The sequence below is a fragment of the Psammomys obesus genome, unplaced genomic scaffold (genome assembly GCF_907164565.1).
Source record: "Psammomys obesus unplaced genomic scaffold, mPsaObe1.curated_primary_1811, whole genome shotgun sequence".
In the NCBI taxonomy this organism is placed as follows: Eukaryota; Metazoa; Chordata; class Mammalia; order Rodentia; family Muridae; genus Psammomys; species Psammomys obesus.
In genome coordinates, this window is record NW_026591598.1 from 723,361 (window position 1) to 749,223 (window position 25,863).

Sequence of the window (25,863 nt, forward strand, 5' to 3'; positions counted from 1 at the left end):
ACATGTCTCTTTTTTTGGTGGGACAGACACTAAATCTCTGTACTCTGACTGGTTGTTCAACCTGTGCTTGCTAATACAGGCTTTTGCAGATCTCTCCACTTGGTAACAGAACTCCATTGTATGTTGAGTCAACCACAAGTGTGTGGGACTGTATTCTCTCTCTCTCTCTCTTTCTCTCTCTCTCTCTCTCTCTCTGACAGACTGTATACTCTCTCTCTCTCTCTCAGACAATAGAAGGTAAATGGGTGACAGGAGCCCCTGGGTCAGCTGCCTCCACTTTCCCCCATTATCACCTAAGTAGATTCCTTTTCTATGTATGTTTAGGCTTTCAGTAGGCCAAGGAGCACTAATTATTGCTTTGGGTTATAATTTAGCCATTACAGAGGGGTTACCTGGTGTGAGTCTCTGTCTTGCAAACTGGGGTTTACATTGTCTTCACTCAAAATCTACCCAGAGTAGTAACTTCTCTTTGTTATGTTCTTCCTCTTTGTTTTGATGCTGGTCATCAGTAGCTGTCATCTTCCCCATAAAAGACGTTGTATTTTCACCAAGGCTTATTTAGGGAAGGCAAAATATGCTTGAGTGTAGCTCAGCCTTGCCTTGCAGTTTATACTGATAAATACTGAATATTAACCAGTAAATATTGACATTATTATCTTTAAAACTCTGTGGTTGCTACCAGGTGTACAAGACAAGCTTAGAATATCAATTCTATGTTCTGGTAGTCTAAGAGAATGCCTAAGAATAAAGAGTTAGTTGTGGTTAGAAAAATGAGAGAAAGATATTTTCAGAAAGACTAGATAACTAAATAACAAATTACTAAATAACAATAACAAAGCATATTGTAGGAAACAAGAGAATATTTAGATAGGAAAACATAAATATATACATACACTTGGAAGAGGAAAAGGAAGAAGGACATGTTCAGAAAATATGGAGGATAGTAATTCTTTCTTTTCAAATCAATCTCATGTATGTTGTCAAAATTATTCAACACAAATAGTCACTTATTGCCATCTGAAATCTAGTCTCCTTCTATTTGGACAAATGGTCCCAGCCAATAAGGCATTTATGGTGCCTTTGTGTTCTTACTCGAGTAGACTTTTCCAGCATTGTAAATGTCAAGGAAATACTCACTGGGCCACATGACATCTTAACAGCACTCTGGAATGTGTGGCTCAGAAGTTTTAAGTCAGGCCCTTGGAATCTGACTTCCGATTAGATTCCAGCTCTGGCCTTGACTGACTTTGTGCATTGGAAGAACTTCTTGTGCTAGCTAGTCCTGTCAACTTGACACAAGCTGGAGGCGTCTGAAAGGATGGAACCTCAGTTGAGAAAAATGCCTCCATAAGATCTAGCTGTAGGGCATTTTCTTAATTAGTGATTGGTGGGGGAGGGCCCAGCTCATGATGGATGATGTTGCTGTTGGGCTGGTGCTTCTGTGAGAAAGCAGGCTGAGCGAGTTATGAGGGGCAAGGCAGGAGCGGCACTCCTCATTACCTGTGCATCAGCTCTTGCTCCTGTCCTTTTTGAGTTCTTGTCCTGACTTTCTTCAGTGATGGACTACAAGGTGGAAGTGTGAGCCAAATAAATCCCTTCCTCTCCAACTTGCTTTTGGTGATGACGTTTCATCACAGCAATAGAAACCCTAATTAAGACACTTTTTAAACTTCCTAAGGTCCATTTCTGACTGGGTTGTGAGGAGGATAAAGCGAAATGTTTTCAGTTAGCTAAACTATGGTGTTCTAAGTGAGCACTAACTGATTATTTTATCATCATCCTTCTTAATAATGATGATACACAGACTAGTTAATGGTTAATGGCAGTACTTAGCTTTTGAAAAGGACAATAAAAAATAAAAATAAATAACTATGATCTGTCTGATATTGGCCTAATCTTGAGTAGCCACCCATCATATTTACTGCAAACTAGCATTATGAATGAAAAAAAAATTGAAATTAATTGAAATGTCTAGAACTCCTCTAAAGTTATTTTATTTTTGCTACCTACAGTGCTTACTGTATTCTCTGCCAGGCAGTTGTAGATTGGTAAGCACTATTGGTTAGGTGACTGTCCTGAACCATGACAGTCCTGGACTGCAGCTGAGCCATGATGCCCTGGATTATAGATAAGTCATGATGTCATGGATGACAGCTGAGCCATGACAGTCTTGGACTGCAGCTGAGCCATGATGCCCTCGATTATAGATGAGTCATGATGTCATGGATGACAGCTGAGCCATGACAGTCCTGGATTATAGATGAGTCATGATGTCCTGGATTACAGCTGAGTCATGACAGTCCAGGAGTACAGCTGAGTCATGACAGTCCTGGATTACAGCTATGGGATTTTCCTCCATAACTTACATTTCTAAAGAACAACTTTGGAACATCTGTCATTTCTAAACTCCCTTAAGGAACTTCCCAAGAGAAAGATAACTGCCCTGATCAATTGCTATACCTTCTCCTGATTGCTACTGAGAAAGATGCAAAAGTATCTATACAAGTTCTGATTTGTATCCAAACATGTAGAGGTAGAAAGAGCGTTGCCTCCAAACTCATGACACATGCACACACACACACACACACACACACACACACACAAGCTTGATGAAAAGCCTCAGGTTTTCATGAGCTCATATAAATACTGAGGCTGTGGAAAACTAGCAGGCTGTTCATGGAGAGAGACATCTGCAGAGAAATTAGGCAGGAACCCTACCAACTTGGGATGGAAGCCAGTCAGGTACCTGTAAGAATTCAACCAGCTTAGTTGAGTAGGTGGGTTCTGAGTAATGGCACACTGACTGTGAATAAAGGTAGATCCACACAAATAACCTTTATAGGAACATGACTACAAATTCACAGAATCAGTTGAAGAGGCTACAAAAAGTCTCTCTGTAGTGAAGGTCTGGGGCAGGAGAACAGAGGCCTCTGGAGAAAGATAAGAAACTCCATCTGGATATTGCTCCTTTGTTTCCCCTGGGGGAACTTGGTGTGTGTGTGATGTGTGTGGTAGGTAAGAGCAGTGCTCTTAGGCTATTGGTGTATCGCACTTCAGGTTAAAAAAAAAAAAGAGGTAACACCTTGGATCCTAGGGAAAGGGCAGGAGTTCATCTTGAATTCAGAATTAATCCAGTGACACAGTGCTTGCCTGCAACTAGAGCTGAAGAACATTAAGAGCATTTCCTTCCCTTATTCCCAAAGAACAGTAACAAGAGAACTCAGAAAAAGAAGGAAGGTGGGAAGAACAAGGGAATGAAGAAAAAAAATAAAAGGACAAGATATTATAAGATATTATATTTAATTCAGTAATACCATAATCACATTAAATGTGAATGGCATAGATACTTCAGTTGAAATATTGGGATTGTCAGATTGGATGAAAAAAGGAAGATTCAAAAGTACACTGTTTTTATAAACACTCTTTAAATGTAGAGATGGGTAGGTTAAAAACTGTTGGATATAAAAATGACTTGCTATGCAAAGTTGAAGTATTCATATTAATACCAGACAAAACAGACCTTTAAAACAAGAATTATTATAAGGGATTCAATTCTCCAAAGATACATAACAACAAAATTTCAAAATACGTAATGCAAAAGCTGGCAGAATAAAAAGTGAAATATGATTTCATAATTAAAAATGTCAGTGCTTAGTATACATGTTTGTAAAACATTTCCTCATATGTAAACATTAAAGGAAAAACCGGCCATGTAGTTAGTGGTGTATGAATGACTGAACAAACAGGAATATAATTACTAAAATTATAGATGGCCGGATTTACATCATCAGCCAACTTGATATAGTTGTTTATATAGCATTTCATCCAATAACATACCTTTCTGAAGTATACATGCAACAGGCACCAAAAATGCTATATTCTGAGCCATAAGACTAACCTTAATAACTTCAGAAGAATAGACATCATGGACAGTATGTTAATGACCCATTATTAAATTTACTTGGAAATATTCACATATATGAAAATCAAATGACACATGTCTAAAACAACAACAAAACAGGCATCAGATGAAGTCTTAAGTAAATTTGAAAATATTTCTAATGACTGAAAAGGAGAGACAACATATTAAAATTTGTGAAATGAAGTGAGAATGGGGCAGGGATGAACATTTATAATTTTAGATATTTGTGCTAGAAATGGAAGAAAGCTGTCTATATTGAAAAGTAATCAGATATAGAACAAATTAAAACTAAAGGAAGAGAGATGAAAGAAATAATAAAGACAGAAGCAAAGAACAAAAATCAATGAATTAGAAACAGAAAAGCAGATTTGAAATATCAACCAACCCAAACTGTCTATTTGAAAAGGTCAAGGAAATTAATGAACTTCTAATGAGTCTGACCAAAGAAAGATACAAATGGCCAGGATCAGGAATGAAAGGAAGGTTGTCATTACAGAACCCCAAGAGCAGTAAAGAAATAAAAAGGTGGTGCTATGCACAACTCAGGGCTGTCTGTGTGGATACAGCCACATCCCATGAAAAACAGTATGAAAATTTACCCATGAAGAAAAAGATGTCTCGAAAAATCCTATATGTCCTGGAGAACTTGGAATTTACAGATTTAAAACTTCCTCCTTAAAGACAACTCATACAGCAGATGGTTTCAGGGACAAATTCTATCAAGTATTTAATGAGTCTTAGTTATATATAATCTTTTCAAAACAAGAGAGAAGATATTTCTCAATTTATTTCGTGAGACCATAATTTCTTTAATATACATGTCTGTCAAAGTGAATAAAAGAGAAGAACACTGTATTTCAGTATCCCTCATGTTGATACAAAAATCCTCAAGAGAATGTTTTTAAGTAAAACCTTGGGCCATTGAAACGGCTCAGTTGGTAAAGGGACTTGCTGTCAAGCCTGTATGACTTGAGTTCAATCCCCAGAACTTACATGATGGAATTAAATAACTGACTTTCAAAAGTTGTTCTCTGACTTCAGTGTGCATTCCCTGGAACATGCATATTCCTCCCAAATATAATTAAACAAATGTAATACAAAGATCTTTAATTACAATGTGTAAGTATATGCAGTGCTGACTGCCACCAACAGGAACATGTTGAGTACAGGAGCTGATCTCAGAAAACTGTCCATGGTCCAGATGGGAACAATTTGAATCAAAATTAAATAAAGATATGCTAGGTCGTAACTCAAAGAACAAAGTAAGTGTTCACGAATCTGCCATGATTAAAAAAGCATTGAACTGACTTGTTATTTCATGGGAGGAAAAGATGGTTCCTCCTTAAGGAAGAATCCTGATGGGTAAATACAGAGGAAAGAGAGAGGGAGGAAATCACCTTCAGGATGCTGTGCCATATTTGCTGCAGACAGCTCACCTCACAAATGCCAAAATTGCTGGGTGAATAATCGATTCCCTGATTATTATCAATGACAGAGAGAAAATGAGTCACTTCTTGGTAGAGAAGCATAGTTAGAGAAGCACCAAGGCTGACATGACATGGTAAGACAAACTGACATGGTGATGGTGTATTGATACACAAAGTGTGGGGAACATGGGTCATCATTTCATACTAAGAGCACTGGCAGCTCAGAGTAGCGGAAGCTGGGGACATTTTTTTTACACCTTGCAAGGCTGGGCATCAGCCTAGGAGGACACGTGTGCTGACTGAGCACCGAGAACAGTCTTTTTCTTTTTATAGCCGTAATGTAAATCCCTCCTTTCGTTTCCCCACGGGTTGAGGAATCGGGGCAGGGGGGAGGGGAGGGACAATCTTACTGGTCACTCCTCATCCCTATTGTGTCTTTCCCTGTGTCACTTACTTTGTCTTTTAACAAAGCCATGTGTGCATTCATCTCTCTACATCACACCCTGCTTGTGCTTGTAACACGCACATCCGGTGCGTGTCATATGTGTGGGTCAGAGGGTGAGCCTGGCTGTTGGGAATCTACTTTACACTTCTAGTTTGGGTGGAACAGTTAGACAGTTTTCAGAGCGGTTAAAGCAGGTGTCCACTGTTTCTCTTTATCAGTAATCTGACCCAAGCTGACTCAAGATACTTTTATTTTTAAAAGGAGCCGTCATCCTATTTTATTTCTCACAGGATGCAGCGCTTCTACACAGTACTTCTACACTAATCCTGCCCCAGAATCTTGAGCACAATTTAATCATAAGAAAAATCCAAATGAGGGACAGTCCACAAGACCCGAGCAAGGCCGTTCAAAAGGGTGAGAGGCTTGAGAGCCAAGTCTGGGTGATAGGTAGTACAGGTCAGGGTAGGCTGGGGAGGAGCAACGGCCCAGCAGCATCACTTCACAGAACATTAGTTGTAACGCAGCTTCATTTTGTGTTTGTAAAACATTTCTTCATATGTGAACATTAGAGAAAAACCTGTCATCCAGTTAGTCGTGGTGTGCCAGCGTTGTTTTCTTGATTCTGATTGTCATTGTGGTTACATAAGGTGCTAACAATAAGGAAATCTGGGGAAGGTATGTAGGATTCTCTGTATAAATCTTGTGTGAGTGTAAAATGATTTAGATATAAAAAGGTGAAAGAGCAGGGTTAACAGCAGATGAAATAGGCCCCGGTGAAAGGAGCGAAGGCTACCATGTCTTCCGGGAGGCTGTGAAGAGCCTCTGACTGTGGATCTGCTGAGGACCATCTTACAGGTTCCCTGAGCAGTCCCATGGCTCTCCTCTTAAGACCGCTTTATCTGACTCATCTGTTTGGTGACGTCCTGGTGTCTGCATGGTCTTTATTTCTTTAAAATTGCCTTAAAAATGAATGCATGTTTATATAAGCAAATTTTTAAAAGTGCACTTTCTTTATCTTCCCAAGTGAGAGATGGCCCCACCTTTTCTTCTATTGACTGGTCAATGGAGCTAGCTATGCAGGCTGTCATTCTGCCATCTGACTCCACCATCTTCCGCTAACATCCTGCTTCTTTTAAATTCAGTGTACACAGGTTTTGCTTCTCTGGAGGTGCTTCATGCATTCCTGTTATTTGCTTGATCCCTAAAGGCATGCTAGTTTTGATCCCCTATGATAAGTTCCATGAGAGTTGCTGTGGTTATTCATGACCTTTCCTTGTTGAAGTTTTGTTGATGCTGCTTTTATTTTGGTGTTGTATGAAGTTATTAATATTTATTATTGGTTTATTCAAGATAGATAGGATAATCAGATACTTTCTCCTAAGATACCCTCTCCATGTGCTAAATACAGATGGACTGGACATTGCACATGTAGATTTTACCTAATAGTTTTCATAATTATTATTGTATTGAAAGAAAAGGAGCCTTTTCTTGGACTTAAAGGGGGAAATATTGGTATAATTTTTTTTTTTAATGTATACACCTTACCCTTGTTCATTTAAGTACTGAATTCTCCCCCACACCACCCCCAACTCTCTGGTTTCTATCTGGATATTGCATTGTGATATTCATTCTAAGCATCCTGTCTCAACTCTTGTGTAAACAGGACAAAATAAAGCAATTAGATACAACGTTGAGCAGGGAGGAGCCAGAGGACAGGAAAGAGGGGAGGAGCCAGAAGGCAGGAGATGAGTGGGAGGAGAAGGGGCAAGAGGAGAGCTAGGAGAGCAGAGCTGGAGGAGAGATCTTGGAGGATGTGGAGCATGAACCAGACCTAAGATTTCACAAAAAGCAAGTATAATGTGGGAAATCTAAATGTTAGGAAACTGAGGGCTTGGAGGTTTAGGAGGGAGTAAATATTGCCCAGCATTGTGTTCTAGGTTAACTAAAAACCCAGTCACTGTGTGGTGATTTGGTTATACAGCTGTTTAAGATTAACAGCAAGCATTACTAGAAGATAAACCAATAATAAATATTAATAACTTCATACAACATTTCGGTATGACTGAAACCTCACACTCTGCTCCTGTGGTGCTATAGAGGCCTCTGTACCATGCCTAGCTTTTGCCTTTATATCTGTCCCGAATCTGTCTGTAGAATTTTAGGAGGCCAGTGATCATCACAAAAGATTGTCACCCAACCCAATACACACACACAGGCTTTGCTTAGCAAGGGACTGCAAACTCATTAGGAGCCAGGTGGCCTGTGTCAGTGAAGCGGAAGGCAACTGGGGAGTGTGGCTGCTGTTCATGAGATGCTCAATGTGGGGTCTCCCCAGATGGGTGAAGCTTCCTTATATTGAACTCAGACTTGGCACTTCGAGGGATCGCCTTATCTGAGAGAAAAAGCAAGGTTAGATCCTGTGAATCACTTGCTGAGCAAAAAATTTTACCTCTGATTTGATGTACTAGTAAGACCTAGGCTGTGTGCCTTGCTGTTTTTAACAAAATTTTAATTGTTTGACTTTACCAATAAAAATTCCAGAGCCAAAGCTGGGCAGGCTGGCACATGCTTTTAATCAGGGAGGCAGAAGCAGGCGGGTGGCTGTGAATTCAAGGTCTGCAAAGCAAGTCCAGGACAGTTAAGACTACACAGAGACACCTTGCCTTGAAAAACAAAACAAAAAACAAACAAACAAACAAACAAAACAAAACAAAACAAAACCAAAGACTCAGGAGCCAGAGGCTAGGGTGAAAGCCTACTAGCTCAGAGAGGCAGAGAAAGCACCTAGCTGACCTTCCTCCTCAGCCAACATCTCAGAAGGAATGCCCCTTCTCTTAAGGCCACCATCTCAACCAAGATTCCTTAAACTGAATGTCCCTCTCTTCTACTTCCTGTGTGTCTCGCTGTCTGTTTTCCTCACTTTCTTGTTGGTGTATTTGTTTACTTTATTTGGGTTCTTATATTTACCACTCTTCTCCACCCCAATCCACTTCAACATTCTAACACTAGGTAGGAGAGACAGAAGGTTAGTGGGGAGAGTGCTACTTCTTGCTGATTACGGCCATCTGGTTCCTTGGGACAAGTCCCTTTTTGTCAGGATATCCACTGTGTCAAACCACAACAAACCACGGTAACAGGGAGAGCAGCGGCCACCTCTTTGGAAGTCCCTGTCCTTCTCTGGGCTCTGGCATTCATACCCTCTCCAGAGCCCCCAGAATTCCAAAGGTAAGTTATCTCCAGCTGGCAAAGCCACACCCCTTCTAGAACACAGGAGAAATCATAGCAGCTATGGCCAATTGGAAGCAGTCCCATATCCCACACCTGGGATTAAAACAAAAACATATTCACATAACAGCTGGGAGCTGATGAGTGGAGGGAGAATTATAGATGACTCCCAGAGCAACCACCAGAGGCCTTTTATCCTGACCCAGCTCAGATTCCTGAGGACTCACTCAACATTTGCAAGTAGCTGAAGGATATTTTGGCGATTAGGAGTGACTCTCATTTGGTTCAGATCAAAAGAGAAGGAGGAGAATTGGTAGTAGAAAGTGCTAGAAGGCAGACCACAGCGCTGTATATGCAAGGGCTTTCTGTTTGTTGCTTATACCTGTGAACCCTATGATCAGGCAAGTTATGTAGCTGGCCTTATCTTTCCTTCCACAGCCCCAGTAAATAGGTATACCATTATGTCTCATATTAGTTAGTTTTATGTTTATTTTTGTGGGCAAAATTCCTGACAGAAACAACTTAATTAATAGATAAAAGATTTTTTTTTCTCGTGGTTTGGGGTGTGTGTGTGTGTGTGTGTGTGTGTGTGTGTGTGTGTGTGTAGCCTATCACAGCAGAGAATGCATGGTGGAATTCATGGCAGTAGGGGTGTGTGGCTAGGACCCCTCCCATCATGGCAGACAAGGAAGCAGAGTGGCCAGAACAAGGGACCAGGCCTTCATAGTCCTTTCTCAAGTGACCTGCTTCAGCCAGGTAGGCCTCACCCCCTAAACTTTAGGGCCTAAGGCTCACCAGCACCACCCCTTTTCCTCAGTAGCACCACAAACTGGGGGTGAGTGTTCAGAGCTTGAGTCTGGAGGGCACATTTCTAGCTCTAGCTGACAGATGAGAGGGCCTGAGCCCAGGTCACAGTAGCCTTAGCAACAGCTCCTCCCTACTGCCCCCTTGTGTACTCATTAAATGACTAGGCACACACTAAGCTTTGCTGCTAGTGGGAACACTTCCTGGAATCCCTGGGAATCCCTGCATTTCTCACTGTGGCAGTTTTCTTAGTTTCCTGTGTTGGCATCGAATGACATTCATGTGCTCATAGTTTGGAGGTCTGAAATCTTCAGTGTGTTTCACTGGGTGGTAATCAAGGTGTTGACAGGGACAAGGCCACACTCCCTTCAGAGGCTCCAGGGAAATTTTTATTCCTTGCTTCTTCCTGCTTCTGATGGCTTCAGACTTGTCCTGGCTGCTGGCTGCATCTCTCTGATCTTGACCTCTATAATCACATGATGACTCTTCTGCCCTCTTCCTGTCTCTTACAAAAGATCCTTGTGATTTCATGCAGAGCCCTCCAAGTTTGTTTAGAATAACCTCACCATCTCTAGATCACTAATTTAGTCCCATCATTTGCATGTAAGGTAATGCTTATTTTTCAGGCATTAGGTAGCACATATCTGTGTGGGAGGGGCGTTATTTATCCTGACCCTGTGGTATCTTTGCATAGGCTGGATGACTTCGTTTTTTTTTTTCTTTACACTATTAAAAAATAACTATGACATTGAATGACTTAATGATAAACTATAATATCTATCTATTCTTTGGGACTCTTTTTTTTTTTTGAAAACAGATTTTTAAATAAGGAATGGGTTAAAAGAAGTAATTATTTTCAACTAGCCATAGTCAAATACTATTATGCTGCTGGATAATGATTTCTTTGTTCCACTGAGTTAGAATTCAGCCTTCAGTTCTCACCTTCACATGGCAAACTGTAGTCAAGTTGTTTCTCGGCTACACTCAATTCCACCGTCCTGCTTTGCAGGTTCTGCCCTTCCTGAGGCTCGTTTGGTTACTGTAACACTCAAGTGTTATGTATTTCTAACTGGCAAACAGGCCTCTTTTTGTTCCCTCTCTGTTTTTCTGGCTGATGGTCCTTCCACTGTTTTCTTTCTCATTGGGTATTTCAGCTCTTTTGGGTGCACGTATGCACGAGGTAATCCCAGCACTTAGGATGCCAAGGAGGGAGGAACTTCAGTTCAAGGCTAGCCTGAGCTACATAGCAAGATACTATCTCTAAACAAACATCCATTTATCAACAACACCCAAAATCCCCAGGCCTTATTGTCACTTTACCATGATATTTGGAAGAAGAGTCATTCTGGAATTGTCTACCTAACAAAATGGCCCTTTTAGTTATCATCATTTTTACTGTGATTCTGCTTATGCATCTCCACTGAGCATTTCTCAATTTTATCAATATATAAATTTAAATCTGGACATCTGTATTTTAAAAACAAATAGATGGTAGATAGGAAGGTAAAATATACACTGTAAGAGATTATTAATAATAACCAATAAGAAAACAGAAAAACCTATAACCAAATAGTCTATCAAAACTATGTGAATTGGAAACTGTCTTTCTGTCTGTCTCTGTCTGACGGTCTTTCTGTTTGTATCTGTCTTTGTTTTTGTCTCTGTGTCTGTGTCTGTGTCTCTCTGTCTGTCTGTCTGTCTCTGTTCTTTTACAGGCAAATGAAATCAGTAGCAGGTGGTACTGCAGATTAAGAGAAATACTGCATATTTAAACCATTTGACTCTCATTTTTCAAAATGTTTAATAATTAAATTTTATAACCATGCTATCAGTTCTGTACTCAGCCTCATACTTTACCTGGCTTCATTCTGCATCACATTTTCTTACATAACACCCTCTCCTTGTGTGAGTTCATTTTCCTGGCCTATTTTCCCCTTTGCTTAGCAGAGATCCTCAAGTTATCTCCAGAAACTTTTCTTAATAAAGGGCATGCCAGTGAAGTCCTGTCTCTACTTTGTCATCACTTAAGAGGGAAATGCTAATCTGATAGCTAATGAGGATTCTGTATATTCCCTTGGAGGTTCCTATAAGCACTGTGCAGGTGTGTCTCTGAGCCCCATTTTAAAAGGAGGATATGGAGTCATTCTGATTTTATTTCCTTTTAAGCAGTCAGCCTCTCCTGCCCTACGAGCACGCTTGTGGTTGTGTCTCTTCGTCCTTGGGGTTCTGCGTCTATGAATGTGTACGCTTGCTCAGTGACCCTGCTGCCAGCACATCTGGTGACCTGCCTCCCACTCCTCGGCTTAAGGGAATGGCTCTTTGCTTCTGTGTTTCTGCTTCTGCTCCTCGGTGCTGCCTGTTCCTTCAGAACTCCTGCTGGATACTCCCAACCTTTCTGCACTGCTCTATTCTCTAAGTCTCTTTTCCTTTGTGTTTGTGTGTGTACCTCTGTTCATGTGCGTATGTGGACTGTTTTTAATGGCCCCGAAGGAAGCTGCTGCCCTTCTTCTCCTCACCTCTAGTTCCTTCCTATATTAGGAACAAACTTCCCACTTTCCAAAATAGCTGTGAAAAAGCTGTATCCAGACATTCTGTCTTTAGTAAACTGGCCTTGTTCCCCACGACCTGTATTTGCCTCTGCGTCTCTTCACACCCATATTTCTTCTTCAGTCTCCATCTTCTGAGCCTGAGCTTTCTAGGACCCTTTCCTGGGTACCTATGCAATGACTTTTTCAAGGTCTGTGTAGCATCCTCATCAACCTTCCCGCCCTTTTCCTCATGACTCTGGATCTTTTTCTCTTTATAACACCTACATCTTGATGGCATGATCCTTTGGTTCCCAGGTTCCTTATGTGACATTTTGGTCACATAATTATCTCTTTGAGGGAAGGATGAACAGGAGAACATGTAGGAGTCACCTTTATCATTCACCAGACCAATGGTGTGGAATTAGAAGCGGGGTCTGGAGCTTCTGCCCTGTGCGTGACTGGACCACATGACCTAGTCTCTGGCTGTCTGCAAGGGCACTTCTTCGAGGCTAAATACAACCAAAGTTTGAGAAACAACTTCCACACAAAAAGCTATAGAAAAGGGGCTTAGCATTGTCAGAGAACAGAATGAAGTGTGACTGAAGTGCTGAGCTGCATTTCATCTGCTGGAGACCAGGCACCTCAGGTCACTACAAAGATGTTGAGTCTTAAAAAGTTGATGGTTGAACCTTAAAATGTTCTGGGCTTTAGAGTGCATTAAGGCCAAGTTAATATGCCCACTTTCTTCAAGGGGTGGGGGGCAGTTGAGAGCTGTGCCCTTAAAAGAGAGAGAGGGAGGGTCCCCAAATCTTCTGGATTCCTGACAGCTTGACCGTATCATGATTCTTTCTTAGTGCTGTGCTGTTAGAGGGAGATGAGCAGCAGAAAAAAAATTTTTTTTCTCAAACCTTCCTGATTTTTAACGTGAAGAAAGAATGCTTTTGTCAGGAACACTTCTCCAGATCTTTCAGCAGGGACAGAGTCATCTTTCATTTCTTTACAACATGTGTCTCCTCCTCCTCCAGCACCACAGTGGCAGACACTCCCCCTTCCTCCTTGAGGTCCCCTCCCCCAGGGCTGGGTAGAGGAGAGGCTGTGAGAAGAGTGACAGGCTCCCTGTGGTAGGTCTGTGCCTTGTCACCGAGCCTCCTCCTAGGCTCAGGTCTGTGGTGGCAGAGGGAGGGCCAGCTACTTGCTATGTGGCTGGTGACATCTCTGGCTGCCAGTGCCCAACCAATCGGTGACAGACTTGGCTAGGTAGGGCGATGACACATGAAATATAATTTTCTGTAAAGAGTCCTGGGAGGAGAGGGGTGGGGGGTGGTTTTGGCTGGGAGGGTGAGGCAGCAGAGCCAGGTAAGAGAGAGGCAGGCATGAGTTGGCCTGGCAGGACTAGGGGAGGGAATGGGATTTGGGGAGACCTGTCCTGGGGTGACCCTAGGAACACAGTGTTGGAGGGGACCTGCTGAGGGGAAGAGTAGCAGTTCTGGGAGGAAGCCCTGCTGCTCTCAGGTGGAAGACAGTTGTCTTTCCTTCAAACAGGAGTAAAGTTACCTTTTGTTTTTCTTAGTGGCGTCTCTTTAAAAAATGAAAACAAAACTAGAATCGATGCCACCTGAGTGGCTGAAGTAGCTGGCATGGGTGTTTTGGGCTGGGGGTGGTTTAATCTTTCTATCGTGTGGCTTGACCTTCACCTTCAACTTTGTTCCAAACCCCCCCCCCCCCAAAGTTAAAAACAGACCAGCAATGAAACCTTGCCAACACAAATTTGAAGAAGAGCCAAATCCAAATGGTCAAACACTGAAGGCCAGGTGGTGGTTTGGATTTCTGATCTAAGTCGCTAGAACAGTATCTGGGCCTGAATCTCAAGGTGGGTCAGAACTAGTGCCAGAACCATCCTTTGACCTGGGACTGTAGGACACGCCCTCTGGGTAAGCTCTGGGGGTAGCAGAGGCCTCACTGCCTACAGCCACTTGACAGGCTTCTGGCCGTTCAGCAGCAATAAAGGACCCCAGAGGAGTGACCCCTGCTCTGAGAAGTCTGCTGAGGCTCTGACCTATCGAACACAAATGTTTAGAAGTGTTCATATGCAGTGCTGTTCATCATTGATCGGGAAGCCCATCATGCAATAAATGTGTGTTTAGTCTTATATCCTGTATTTGCATATGTTTTCCCCACCATGTAATGTATTATCCACATGTGTAGATATAGGAAAGGAAAGTCAATGAACATTATCGCTACCTGCTATTTTGCTCTGTGTAGCTATAGGCCAGGCACTGGCTTCTTCCAGTATTCCCATCCATACTATTGGAGTGATAATTGGTGTACTGTATCTTTAAAAGGTTAAAACCCCTTAAAAAAAAAAAAGAAAAAAAAAAAAGGTCTGGACTCCTAGTGGAAAGACAAGCTGGGCATGGGTTGGCTCTGGATTCAGAAAGCAGCTGCTGATTAGATTCTGTGTCTGCAGGCTGACTTTATTCCGTGTCTCCAGCAGGAATTCAAGAGGGATGCTTCTGTTTGGGTTCCTGATGGTGATTTATATTTATTCAGAGGACTGGCAGAGGGTGGATCTGCTCCCGGCGAGCATGCTCACCACCAGCCGACTCTCCCATTATCCCCCTGCCTAGTTTGGTGCTCCAGTGTACACGAGTACTCTGTGTGCCTATGTGTGTATACAAACACGAGCCTGGACGGACAGACATATTCACAGGCTATTTTTTTTTAAGGCCAATTCCTTCAATAAGGTCTTTACCCCTTACTCGAAACAGGTGTTTATGAAACAAAAATGCACAATATCCCGACTGACCGGAATAATTGATGAAGAAGGGTGCTGGATCCGTGAGTCAGAGAACACACAGTACCAGCTTGCCACCCCAAGGCCGAAGGTAGGGGACTCTTGGGTTTTTATTCCGCGGATGGATTCCTTGCGCTTTATTTTATTTTTTCCCTGATTGTGTTTTCTCCAGCGGCCGCCACCGGGAAGTGCCACCTCGCAGCGATTCCATTTTGTCGCTGCCTTTCTCACGCCAGGTGTCGGGCGGGCAGCGGTGGCGGGGCTGGCAGGGTGGCCGCGGTGTGCGCGCGGTGGGCTGGCTGGGGGAGCGCGAACCTCAAGTGACCCCCCCGCGCGTCAATCACTCGCAGCGGCGGCCGGGTTGTAACCCTGTGCGCGCTGCGCGTCCCCGCGATCGCCGAGCAGCTCTGAGCCGCAGACCTGGCTCCTGGGCCGGGCTGCTGTCGCTCCAGGAAGGGTCAGGCCCCAGAGTGATGCCCGCTGGGAGGTGTTTGCTGGGAGGATGGTATTGGTTTGATGCTGGGTGCTAGGACCAAGGAGAGAGATTTCTCTCCCTGTTCCCAGTCCCGCCATCCCTGAGAAACCGATTCCACAGGGGGAAGAAAGTCTTCTCCCCAGAGCATACCATACCAAACCCAAACTCCCACTGAGGCGGGGTGGGGGCGGGGTGCCTTTCCCTGTCGCTAATAAAGCAGGTGCCCTTTCCTAGATGTGCCCCACATTTCACCATATTTTAAAATGGGAACACTGCTAGTGATGAATGGGCCCCTGGGGAGGTGATGGACAACTGGAGTGGTGGCCTAGAGGAAGTTGGAGACCAGGATGGCCTTCCTTGAAGCTGCCTGGTTTGGTTTATACTGCTTGTCAGGGTCAGAACCATTTCTGTGTCTTGGCCTGCCCTTGAACTTAGGGCACAGTGGTTGCACAAGAGCTCGCTGGCCTGGGGGAGTGCTCCTGTGCTCCCCCCCCCTTTTTTTTTTTTTTTTTGCTTTGCATCTTGAAATTACTGGCAACCCTTGTTTTTTGCCAGGTACCTGGGAGATATCAGAGATGCTTGGATTTCTTAACCCAGGCTTGCCTTCTGTTGCTGGGGGTGGGGGTGGAAGTGGGTGGGAGTGGGCCGAGAACGAGGCATTTGTCCAACTAACCTCTACAAAAGTGTTCTCCAACCCGTGTTTATGTAGTTATGTAATCCCAACTAATGATCAGACCCCGTGCCCAAATATTCGCGCCAGCTCTCCTGCACTAAAGAGCTTGGGCGCTTCCGTTGTTTATGATGTTTTTACATAATTATGTGTGTGCTGAGGACAGGAAACATGTGGGGATCAGGAAGAACCATTAGAACAACTTGAGGGTCAAGAACACAAGCAAAGAGCAGGATTGTTGCTTGAGGGAACTGGTCTCAGTGTTGGGTTGATGTTGATCTGAAACCTTCCCACTGGTTTCTGTCCAGGTGATACTGTCTGAACTTTTTGTTGTAATCTCACCCCTTTCTGTCCCTGGAGAAGGAGATAGCCCACCTCTGCAGGGACCCCAGATTCCTAACTCAAGGATAAAAGGGACACTGGGTCAAGGGTGGCCACTTAGGTACCTCCAGAGGAAGAGCCAGTCCCAGAGAGCCACCATATGTGCCTGGGCTGGGCTGGGCTTTCCTGGGGGGTGGAAAGAGACCCATGTTGGTGGATCTGTTTGATGCCCGCTGCTCGATGTGGAGCTGGATGACCTTTCTGTCCTTGCGTTTCAGTGTTGGGGGTTTTGCAGGGTAGGAGGATAGCTGTCCTGTGGGGCGATCTGTATGCAGGAGGGTTAGGCCTCCCCTCCACACAACTCTGTAGAGTACCCACAAGCCCCAGAGCTCTCAACGCAGACGCTGCTCATGTTCCTTATCCACTCCACCTGGGGTTGATGGGCAGATTTCCTAAACTGGTGACTAAGCCTGGCTTCCTAAGGCTACACTTATCTTCTGGTCCTCGATACTTTGGTTCGGCAGTTGGTGGGGGGCATTGTCGCTTTCTTTAAGGGCTAACTACCCCTGTGTGCTCTGTGGATCAGGATGTGCTGGACTGGCACTACTGTCAAGATGTCTCCGCCCATTGTGTTACAGCAGTGGCCACCCTCAGAGTGGCAAGGTGTATGCTGCTCTTGGACCCCTGCCAAGTGAGTTGGGGAGGCATTTAGTGTGTGAAAGGTTTGGGCAAGAGGAGATGCATTTAGTCTGAAGTCCTGGCAGATTCCAGGATCCGACTTGATGGAAGATAACGTTAAGAAAGCTGTGTGACAACTAGATAGCTTTCAACTTGTCTTTCTTCCTGCCCAGCAAGTTCCCTGGTGTCTTTCAGCTTTTTTTTTTTTTTTTTTTTTCCTCTCCCCATCAAGGAGGCCCTGACAGGCTGGTTTTCAGTCTATTTCTCCAGGAAGAGTCAGAGCACATTTTACCGCTCTGTAACTGTACCAGGTTAGGCAGGGCAGAAGCCTGGTCACCTCAGCAAGCAGCTTTGCTCTTCATGTCTAAAGCTGGTGGAAGGCTTACAGCCTGGAGAAGAAAACCGAGATAAGTTAAAAAGTAGCATGTGCGCTGCAGCTGGAGGGTAGCAGGCAGGTGCTTCACAGCTTGGACTGCGCAGTCACGAGCAGTAAAACAGAGACGTCGCAAGTCTGCGGGTGTGAGTTTCGTCCCGCCCTTAATTGTTGGTGGGGATTTCAGACCCTCTTTCAGGGCTCAGCATTTGTTTAAAATTCTAAGAGCCTTGCTAAAAAGCACTTAGAAAATTTGGAGAAATCAGTAAAGTTTTGTGAAAGGGTTAGGGAAGTTGTTTTTAATCAGACATCAGCAAGAACTAATAATAATGCTAGAAACAGGAGAAACTAAAACAAACAAACAAAACCCCCCAAACCAAAACAGACTTCTAAGATTAGTGAAAGTATTTAGGCAGTTTAATAAAATGTTACGTATTTGGTTGCATTTTTGACCTGTGTATATCAAGAGCAGTTTAATGAATGTTCTTGTGCCCTCGTTAAGAAGGCACATGGATATGGGGCACAAACCAACGTTTTGTTTGTTTAGCATGGTGCTTAGAGAGAAAATGCAGCTATTTAAGAAGATACCCTGTCTTCCAATACCTCCTAAAGCTTCTGGACAGCCAGGGGCTTGCAGATCAAATCATAGTACAGCTATAAAGCCCTGCTGAGAACTTGGTTGTCTTTGGTTGGCATTTAACAGGGCTGGACCATACATTATGGGAGGAGTCTTCTTTTAATATTTGTCAGTACAAAGACTCCAGAGAAAAGGATATTGGAACTCTTGTGCATCTTCTTGTGGCCAGAGACTTACCTCAGCCTTCTCGCCCAGTGACCTCGCCCAGATGGGGGAGCTGGAGCATAATGTGCTCTAGACTCCACTTTCTGTGTAGTGAGGATCCTTGCAAGAGTGTCTCTGGAATGATAGTGATAGTTGGCCAGAGATCAACCAGTTACCATGTGGGAAATCATCTTTCCCAGCAACTGAGTTGATAATCTCTTATTATTTTTTTACAGCCTTCTTTTAAAGTAATTGTAATGACAAAAAAAAAACAATAGAGAAAACAAAGCACAAGGTATGTAAATGAGACATTTATAAATTGTATCTAAAAAATAGTACTTACTCAGTCTTGTCAACACTGCGCACTCCCCTGCCCATTTGGTAGAAAGCAGTAGAAGTATGCTCCTCCATGCCATCCCGTCTCATCTGGTAACTATGTCTCAGATCTTTCCATGTCTTCATTTTTTTTCTTTATTCCTCTTATGTTTGTGTCCCTGAGTGATACCTTGCTTAGTCATACATGCTTGTGATGTCACATAAGATACTGAATCAGATTGATATCAGATTGATATTTTGTTGTTCTAGTGTCTAATACGTGTGGTACACTAATTGACAAGCAGCTGGGCTATCTCCATACCATCAGTAAATTGCTTCTTACCTGACCACTCCTGAGTGCTCCTCTGACACTTCTCTGAATCTGCCCTCCTCCGTAAGGAGGTTGAACCTGCCAAAGCAGAACAGTGATACCCTGGGTACCAACTAGTGGGTGGGTGCTTTACTTCTTGGTTCATTCACATTGTTGACTGTAGCTAAAATGTTTCCATTTTGCGGAATAAGCTGATTCCCAGTCTTTTTTTTTTTTTTTTTTTTACTGTTACAAATAGCACAGCTGTAAGTATTTTTGCTCAAGCCCCCTGATGAGCATGTATGCTCACTTAGGGAATAAGCACAGTAGTAGAATTACTGGTCATAGACTATGAATGTTTTCAATGCTATACAGTATTTCAAATTAATTTCCACTAGCTTATATAAATTTTACCTCAATAAAAATTAATTTTCATTGTACAATATCTATCTATCTATCTATCTATCTATCTATCTATCTATCTCTCCATCCTGCTGCAATGTAGACTTGTCTCTGTTGCTTCTTACTCTTGCCGATGCTCTATATCTTGTAGGACATTGCCAGATATTTTTGTCAGTCTTATGGTGCTGTAACAATAGCTTATTTGGTTGTGTATATTTGATTGTTTTAGAACTTTGTACGAGTTGCTGGCCTTTCAGATATGTGTGTGTGTGTGTGTAAGCCTTCCACATCTTTTGCCTGTTTGGTTAACCTATGTGTTGTTTATATTTTTCTATTTATGTAGAAGTTCTTTTCTATATTCTCAAAGCTGTTACTCATCTGTAGGCAAACAACTTCTAATTCATGGCCTTTTCAGTCTTTTCTAAGTATCCTTAAAAAAATGTAAGGTCTTGACTTAATGTAATAAAGATGTTTTTATCCATCTTTATCATTGAACATTTCATATTTTAAGGACAACCTGAAGTTTTAGGCTTTTTCTTTCATGTTCAAGATTCTACACATTCTCTGTGGATTTGAAATTTGTCATTAAAGTAAGAATTTTTCGTTTTTTGTAATTTGTGAAGGCTTTAAAATATTTTATTTCATATATATATATATATACATATATATAGTGTGTGTGTGTGTGTGTGTGTGTGTGTGTGTGTGTGCACATACCAAGAGATAGCTGCTTGAAGGAATCTTTATCCACCATGGGTCCTAGGGATTGAATTTAGATTATCAGGTTAGGCTGCAGGTATCTTTTCTTGCTTAGCCATCTTGTCTGGCCTCTTAAAACAAAACAAAACAAAATTATTAGAATTTTGAAAATTGCTTTTCCTGTGTTTATTGAGATTTATGTATTTGTGTATTTTTAAACTTCCTTTGATTTGTTAATGTCTGGTGAACTGATTTTCTAATGTTAAATTAATCTTGCTTGCCTAGAGTAACCTTGACATATCATAGGTTCATGTTCGAATACACTTTATGTTGCTTAGAAGTTTTGCATCTATGCTGTGGCTTCCATTTCTTATCATTTCCTCATCAGGTTTTATACTGAGTTTGAGCTAGGCCTAGACAGTGGGTTTTAGAACAATCTCTTCTTTCCTATTCCTGAGAAGAATTTTTGTATGTCTGGTATTTTATTTTTTCCCTGAAAAACTGAAATTTCTGATTCAGTTTCTTCAGTAGTTAGTGGATATTCAGGTTTTAATGATTTGACTCAATTTTTGTAAACCGTCCTTTTCTAGGAGTCTTCTATTTTATTTGACTTTAAAAAAATTTGCCACCAACTTGTTTTTGATAGTTCTGTTGTGTCTGTAGTTGTAACCCCTTTTCATTTGTACTACCAATGCACCTTCTAGTTCTGCAGTCTTCTCAGAATTTCATCACAGCTTTTAAAGAACCAGTTGTTCATGATCTTATCATTTACTTTCCACCATATGCATTTTACATTATTTTTTAGTTTCTCCTGTTAGCTTTGAAATATTATTATCTCTTCTTTTAAATGATTTTTTTTAATTTTCAAGGCTTTTTCATTATAAGTCATATCTATATGCAGCTTTACATTTCTGCTTTAATTTGTCACACATTTCTGACATGTATTAGTTACTAGTTTTATATTATGTAGTTTTAATTATAATTTCCACTATGATTATTCTTTAACATATAGTTATTTATATCTATAGATTTTCATTTTCAAAATCTGGGTACTTGTTTTGCTTGTTACCTTCCTGCTATTGACTTCTAAGTTAATTTTCTCTTAATCCACAAATGTATGCTTGAAATCTGACTTTTAATTTTAATTAATTTTTTTTTTTTTTGAGATAAGGTTTCACTCTATAGCCCTGTTTGGCTTAGAACTCCCTATGTATAACAGTGTAGTCTCAATGAGATCTGAGTGCTGGTGTTAAAGGTGTGCACTACTATGCTTGGGCTAAAGCCCAGCTTTAAAACACATTAGAGCTAATGATAAAGTTAGGCGTGTGGTCAATTTTCATCATGTTATTTGAATCTATCATTGTTATATGCAAGTTCTAGGTAACGACATTAGATCAAGCTTCTTGATTATGTTGTTTATAGCCTTTCTATCTTCATTGATTTTGCTCTGTTTGATCAGTTACTGAGAGAGGCGTGTTAAAGTCCCCTGAATGATTATGGATTTCTTTTCCTTTTATAGTCTTTCCATTTTTATTTTTATATATCTTGTGCCCTTCCTATTAGAGGTCTTTATGAGTTTAGAATAATTTTGTGTTTCATGTTAATTGAATTTTGTAAAGCAAAATAGAACATTTTCTGTTTTGTTTAATATTTTCTGTTAGAGCTTGGAACATCCTTATTATGATTTTCTTTAATGAGAGGTTAAAAACAACCCCCTTGTTCATGAGAAATATTTTTATTGTTGTTGTTGGATAAAGGTGTAAGTTGGCTTTTTCTCCTTGTCACCTTTGTCTCATTGTCACTATTCATGTCTAGTGTCAGTCTTGGCTTTCCTTTTGGAACAATTATTATTATTATTTTCTCTTTTTAATTACATTTAAATGTTTGGTGCTTGTCTTCAGGATTCATGGTTTCACAAAGTGTACCGAATGTATGTTTCTATCTCATACTTAGTCTTCACAGTTAGGGGAAATTCTCCTCATGTCCCCTCTTCCTAGGAGGCCACAAAAATGAAGCCGAAGGTCACTGTAATCTGCAAATGCCCTCATCCTGACCGCAGGGATTGGCTGCCTTTCTAGCCTGCAGTCTTTACTTTGTTTTGCTTGCTTACATTTCTCACAAAAAATTCCAGCTCCTTAGTCATTTAAAAATAATTTCTCCCTACTATGCCCTTTTGTATTAATTGTTCCCGGTAAGTAAGTTGGTGCTGTTTCCAGTCTACCGTGGTGCTAGAAATTCTAGCCCCTTGGGTTGTCTTTAATACCACAACAGGTCTTAATACTTACCAACCGTGGAAGAGTCTGCTGAGCCTGTTGAGGGAGGTATACATGCTCTCAGGGTTTTGCAGTGGTCAGTCTGTCCTAGGTTCTAGTTGGCAGGTAGAATGGTCTCCCTAAAGCAGTTCTGCAGGCTCCTTCCGGGCCTGATCATTTGGAGACTGGTCAGTTACTAGTGTGTTCTAACCCAGCAGTAAGAGTCTCATGAGGACAGTGATTCTGAGCAGTAACTGACAGTAGTAACAGTCGTAAGGGATGCAATCCTTTCTCCATGGTAAACTGGAAATGCTGGTAGACTTGGGCTGATTTTTCAGAACATTGCGTTGAGTGTTCTGCCTCAGTATGATACTTTTCTTGAATTCAGCTCCCCCCTCCCTTTCCTGTTCCAGACCTGGAGTGGAGTAAGCCAGGCTTAGAGGTAGACTGTCCTTTCTGCTTATTCATGACCCACGACAATTTAGCTTTTCTGGTATAGATGCCTCTTCCACTCGCCTCCACCCCCCACCCCCCCACCCCCGCCCCAAACAAGATATCTGCCTCCACACTTCCCTCATCTATTCAGGTTCAGTGTGTTAGGATAGTGTGTGTGGGTATATTGAAAGCGCCCAGTAGTTCTCCAAGACTGACTCTCTCACCTTCTAGCAAACAGGAAGGTAGGGAGGGGGTCATTTGGCATCCTTAGCTCCCTTTCCCTCGCCGATGTGTGTCTGGGTTGCACATGGCTGACCTCAACTCCCAGAGGTCTTGGCTGAAGGACCTTATAACACGCTTTCCGAGAGGCCCTAACTGATGAGTGACTCTGCTATGGTCTGCTCTCAGGCAGATGGGCCATGCTGCTCACTTCCTGAAACGCTTTGGAGCAAGGGCATTTGGTTCCTTATTGTCCCCTTCTCTTCCTCTGAGCCTGCTGTGGGGGAGGGAATGTACAGCAGATGGGCTTCCTGGTTGCCAGGGACCTCCTGCAGCCCAGGGGAGCTAACAATGCCAGTCTCACTTCTGTTCCCATCCCTGGGTCCTTGAACATCTTTATCCATTTTCACCAAGCAAAGTGGAGATGTGCCCAGAGGAGACTGTCTTAGACAGTCATATAGGCACTGGGTGGATGAGCCCCCTCTTTCCTGTGCTTCCTCGGGCTTAAGATGGAAGAACTCACCTTGCTGAGTCTGGGGCTGCAACCCTAAACTCCTCTCCCATTCCTAAACAAAAGAGATGATACTTCAAGAGTTCAAGGAAGGGAGAACCGTTTGTTTTCTTATCTTCCTCCCTCCCAATGCCCAGCAATCCTTAGAAAGACACTCTTCTATTTTAAACCCATGCAGTCTGTGCCTTGGAGGCAGAAGAAGCTACATAGGGGCCAAGGCAAACCTTGTGGGCTTGCCAGTGCTCTCTGTAGGTCACTGGCTTGCTCTGTAGAGCATCTGCCCTTTGAAATAGGCTGAGAAGCAGGAAGCCAAGGTTTCTGAACATCTCATAAATTTGTAATTTGTCCTGGAAGTGCCTATGATCCTGGGTCTTGGGAAGGAAGGTGCTAAGCCTCAGAAGGAAAGAGAGAACAAGGTGAGAAGGGAGAGTGGAAGAGGAGATGGGAGAAAAAGAAAAGAGGGGGCTGAGCAAAGGAAAGAGAAAGAAAGAAGGGAAGGATGTTGAGGAATGAAAGAAAGAGGGGAAGGAAAAAAAGGAGGGAGAAGGGGATAGAGGGAGAGACGGGGAGGAGCCAAAGAGTAGAGCATACGTACACCTCTCGTTCTAGCATGTGTCAGCTGGCTGGCCTCTGACCACGAATGTCTTTGAGCATCTGATCTTTCTTTCTGGGGTTACAGGTGTGTGCGTCCCTGCTCAGTTTTTTTTGTGGTGGCGGGGATCAGACCCAGGACTTTGTGCAGGCTAGGCAAGCGCTCTACCAACACCCCCACATCCCCACGCCTACAGCCTACCCGTTGATGGAAGTCTGGGTTGTTACTACATTTGAACTATCGTGAACAAAACTGCTGTGAACATTTACAGATCCCTGTGTGCCTGAAAGGTTTCTTTTTTTTGGGGGGGGGGGCAAGTACCTGATCAGGTCTACGCTGGAGCGCCGATTTTCTGTCTCTATACCAATTTGCCGGTCACTGAGTTCTGTTGTCCTTCTATGAGGGAACATCAGATCATTGCTTATTTTTGTTGTTGTTGTTGTGACAAAATACCTTGGCAAATGTGACTTAAGGAAAGATGGGTTTACTTTGGCTTACATTTTTAGGGTACAGCCTGTCGTGGGGAAGGCATGGAGGTAGAAGTGCGAGGTAATTGGTCAAATGATACTCAAAAGTCAGGAAGCAGAAAGTGATGGGTGATGGTATGCAGCTCACTTTTCCCTTTTAATTAATTCTGGGACCCCTGCCCAAGGAATGGTGCCGCCCACAGCCGGGACCCCTGTATATGGATGGGTGCTGTCACAGAGCGAGTTTTCCTATGTCAATTAACCTAATCTAGAAGCTCCCTCAGACATGCCCAGAGATTTGTCTCCCAGGTGATCCTAGATCTTCTTGACAATTAATATTAACTATTCCAGACAGTGACGGATGCGGGACACTGCCACCTACTCTAGTTCTAGGAGCTGGAGTCACTTACTCTAATTGTCCCCTGACCTGTTTGACACCCTCAATAGGAAATGAAAAGGAAGAACACAAGCACTGGAGCCTGACTTCCACCCTGACTTTGTCATATACCAAGTGACCTTGCACAAGTTACTTGATTTCTTTGTGCCTCAGTTTCTTTATCTGCCGAATGTGAAAACCTCCCTGTGAGATGGCAAAATCAGAGAGATGGATAGATAGAAATAGAGAGATATACTTGGCCTGTTCTGAATCCTGTGCTATTGAAGGACCTGACAAGGAGTAATGGGGTCTGGAATGCACATGCTGAATTTCTTAGCTGCTCCATAATGGGACTGTCAGCCTCTCTCCTTCCTGGCATCCTGGCACTTGCCCTCGCACTGGGCAGCTTCTGTGCTGAGTAAACAGTACTTTCCCCTGTCACCACTTTTCTTCCAGCCTGGAGACTGGCCGCTGCTTTTGCTGATTAAGCTGAAGTTTTGTTTCTGTTAAGCACATGTGATCCTCCTGCTCCAGCCTCCTAGGGATTATAGGAGCTTCCACCTCTCAGTGTGGTCCAGTTCCGTGTCTCAGATACAACAGCCGAATAGCAAGGCTTGGAAAGTGTCCCACTGCACTCTGAGCTCACTACCTGCTTCTCTTTAGCCTCCATGGGGCTTGAAGCCCTGTGCTTAGCAAAGGCACCGTGGGCCCAGGAATACCTGTCTTTCAGCTCTGCACAAGACATGCCTTCCATATTGGGATGTCAGCTGGTGTTGTCTTTCTGTTCTCATACTGTTGGCATTTCATGAGCACAGCTTCCTGTCCCGTTTAGAAGACACAGTTTA

At 42.8% G+C, this 25,863-nt stretch overlaps 1 protein-coding gene across 2 annotated transcripts in view; it reads left to right on the top strand.

Annotated features, from left to right (window-relative positions):
• Positions 1-25,863, top strand: part of Hivep3 (HIVEP zinc finger 3) — a 400,497-nt gene that overhangs the window by 74,318 nt on the left and 300,316 nt on the right. For both annotated transcript variants that reach the window (XM_055610789.1, XM_055610790.1), the window contains exon 2: positions 15,120-15,236. The gene's annotated coding sequence lies outside the window, so the exon portion shown is untranslated. The remainder of the gene's footprint in view (positions 1-15,119; positions 15,237-25,863) is intronic.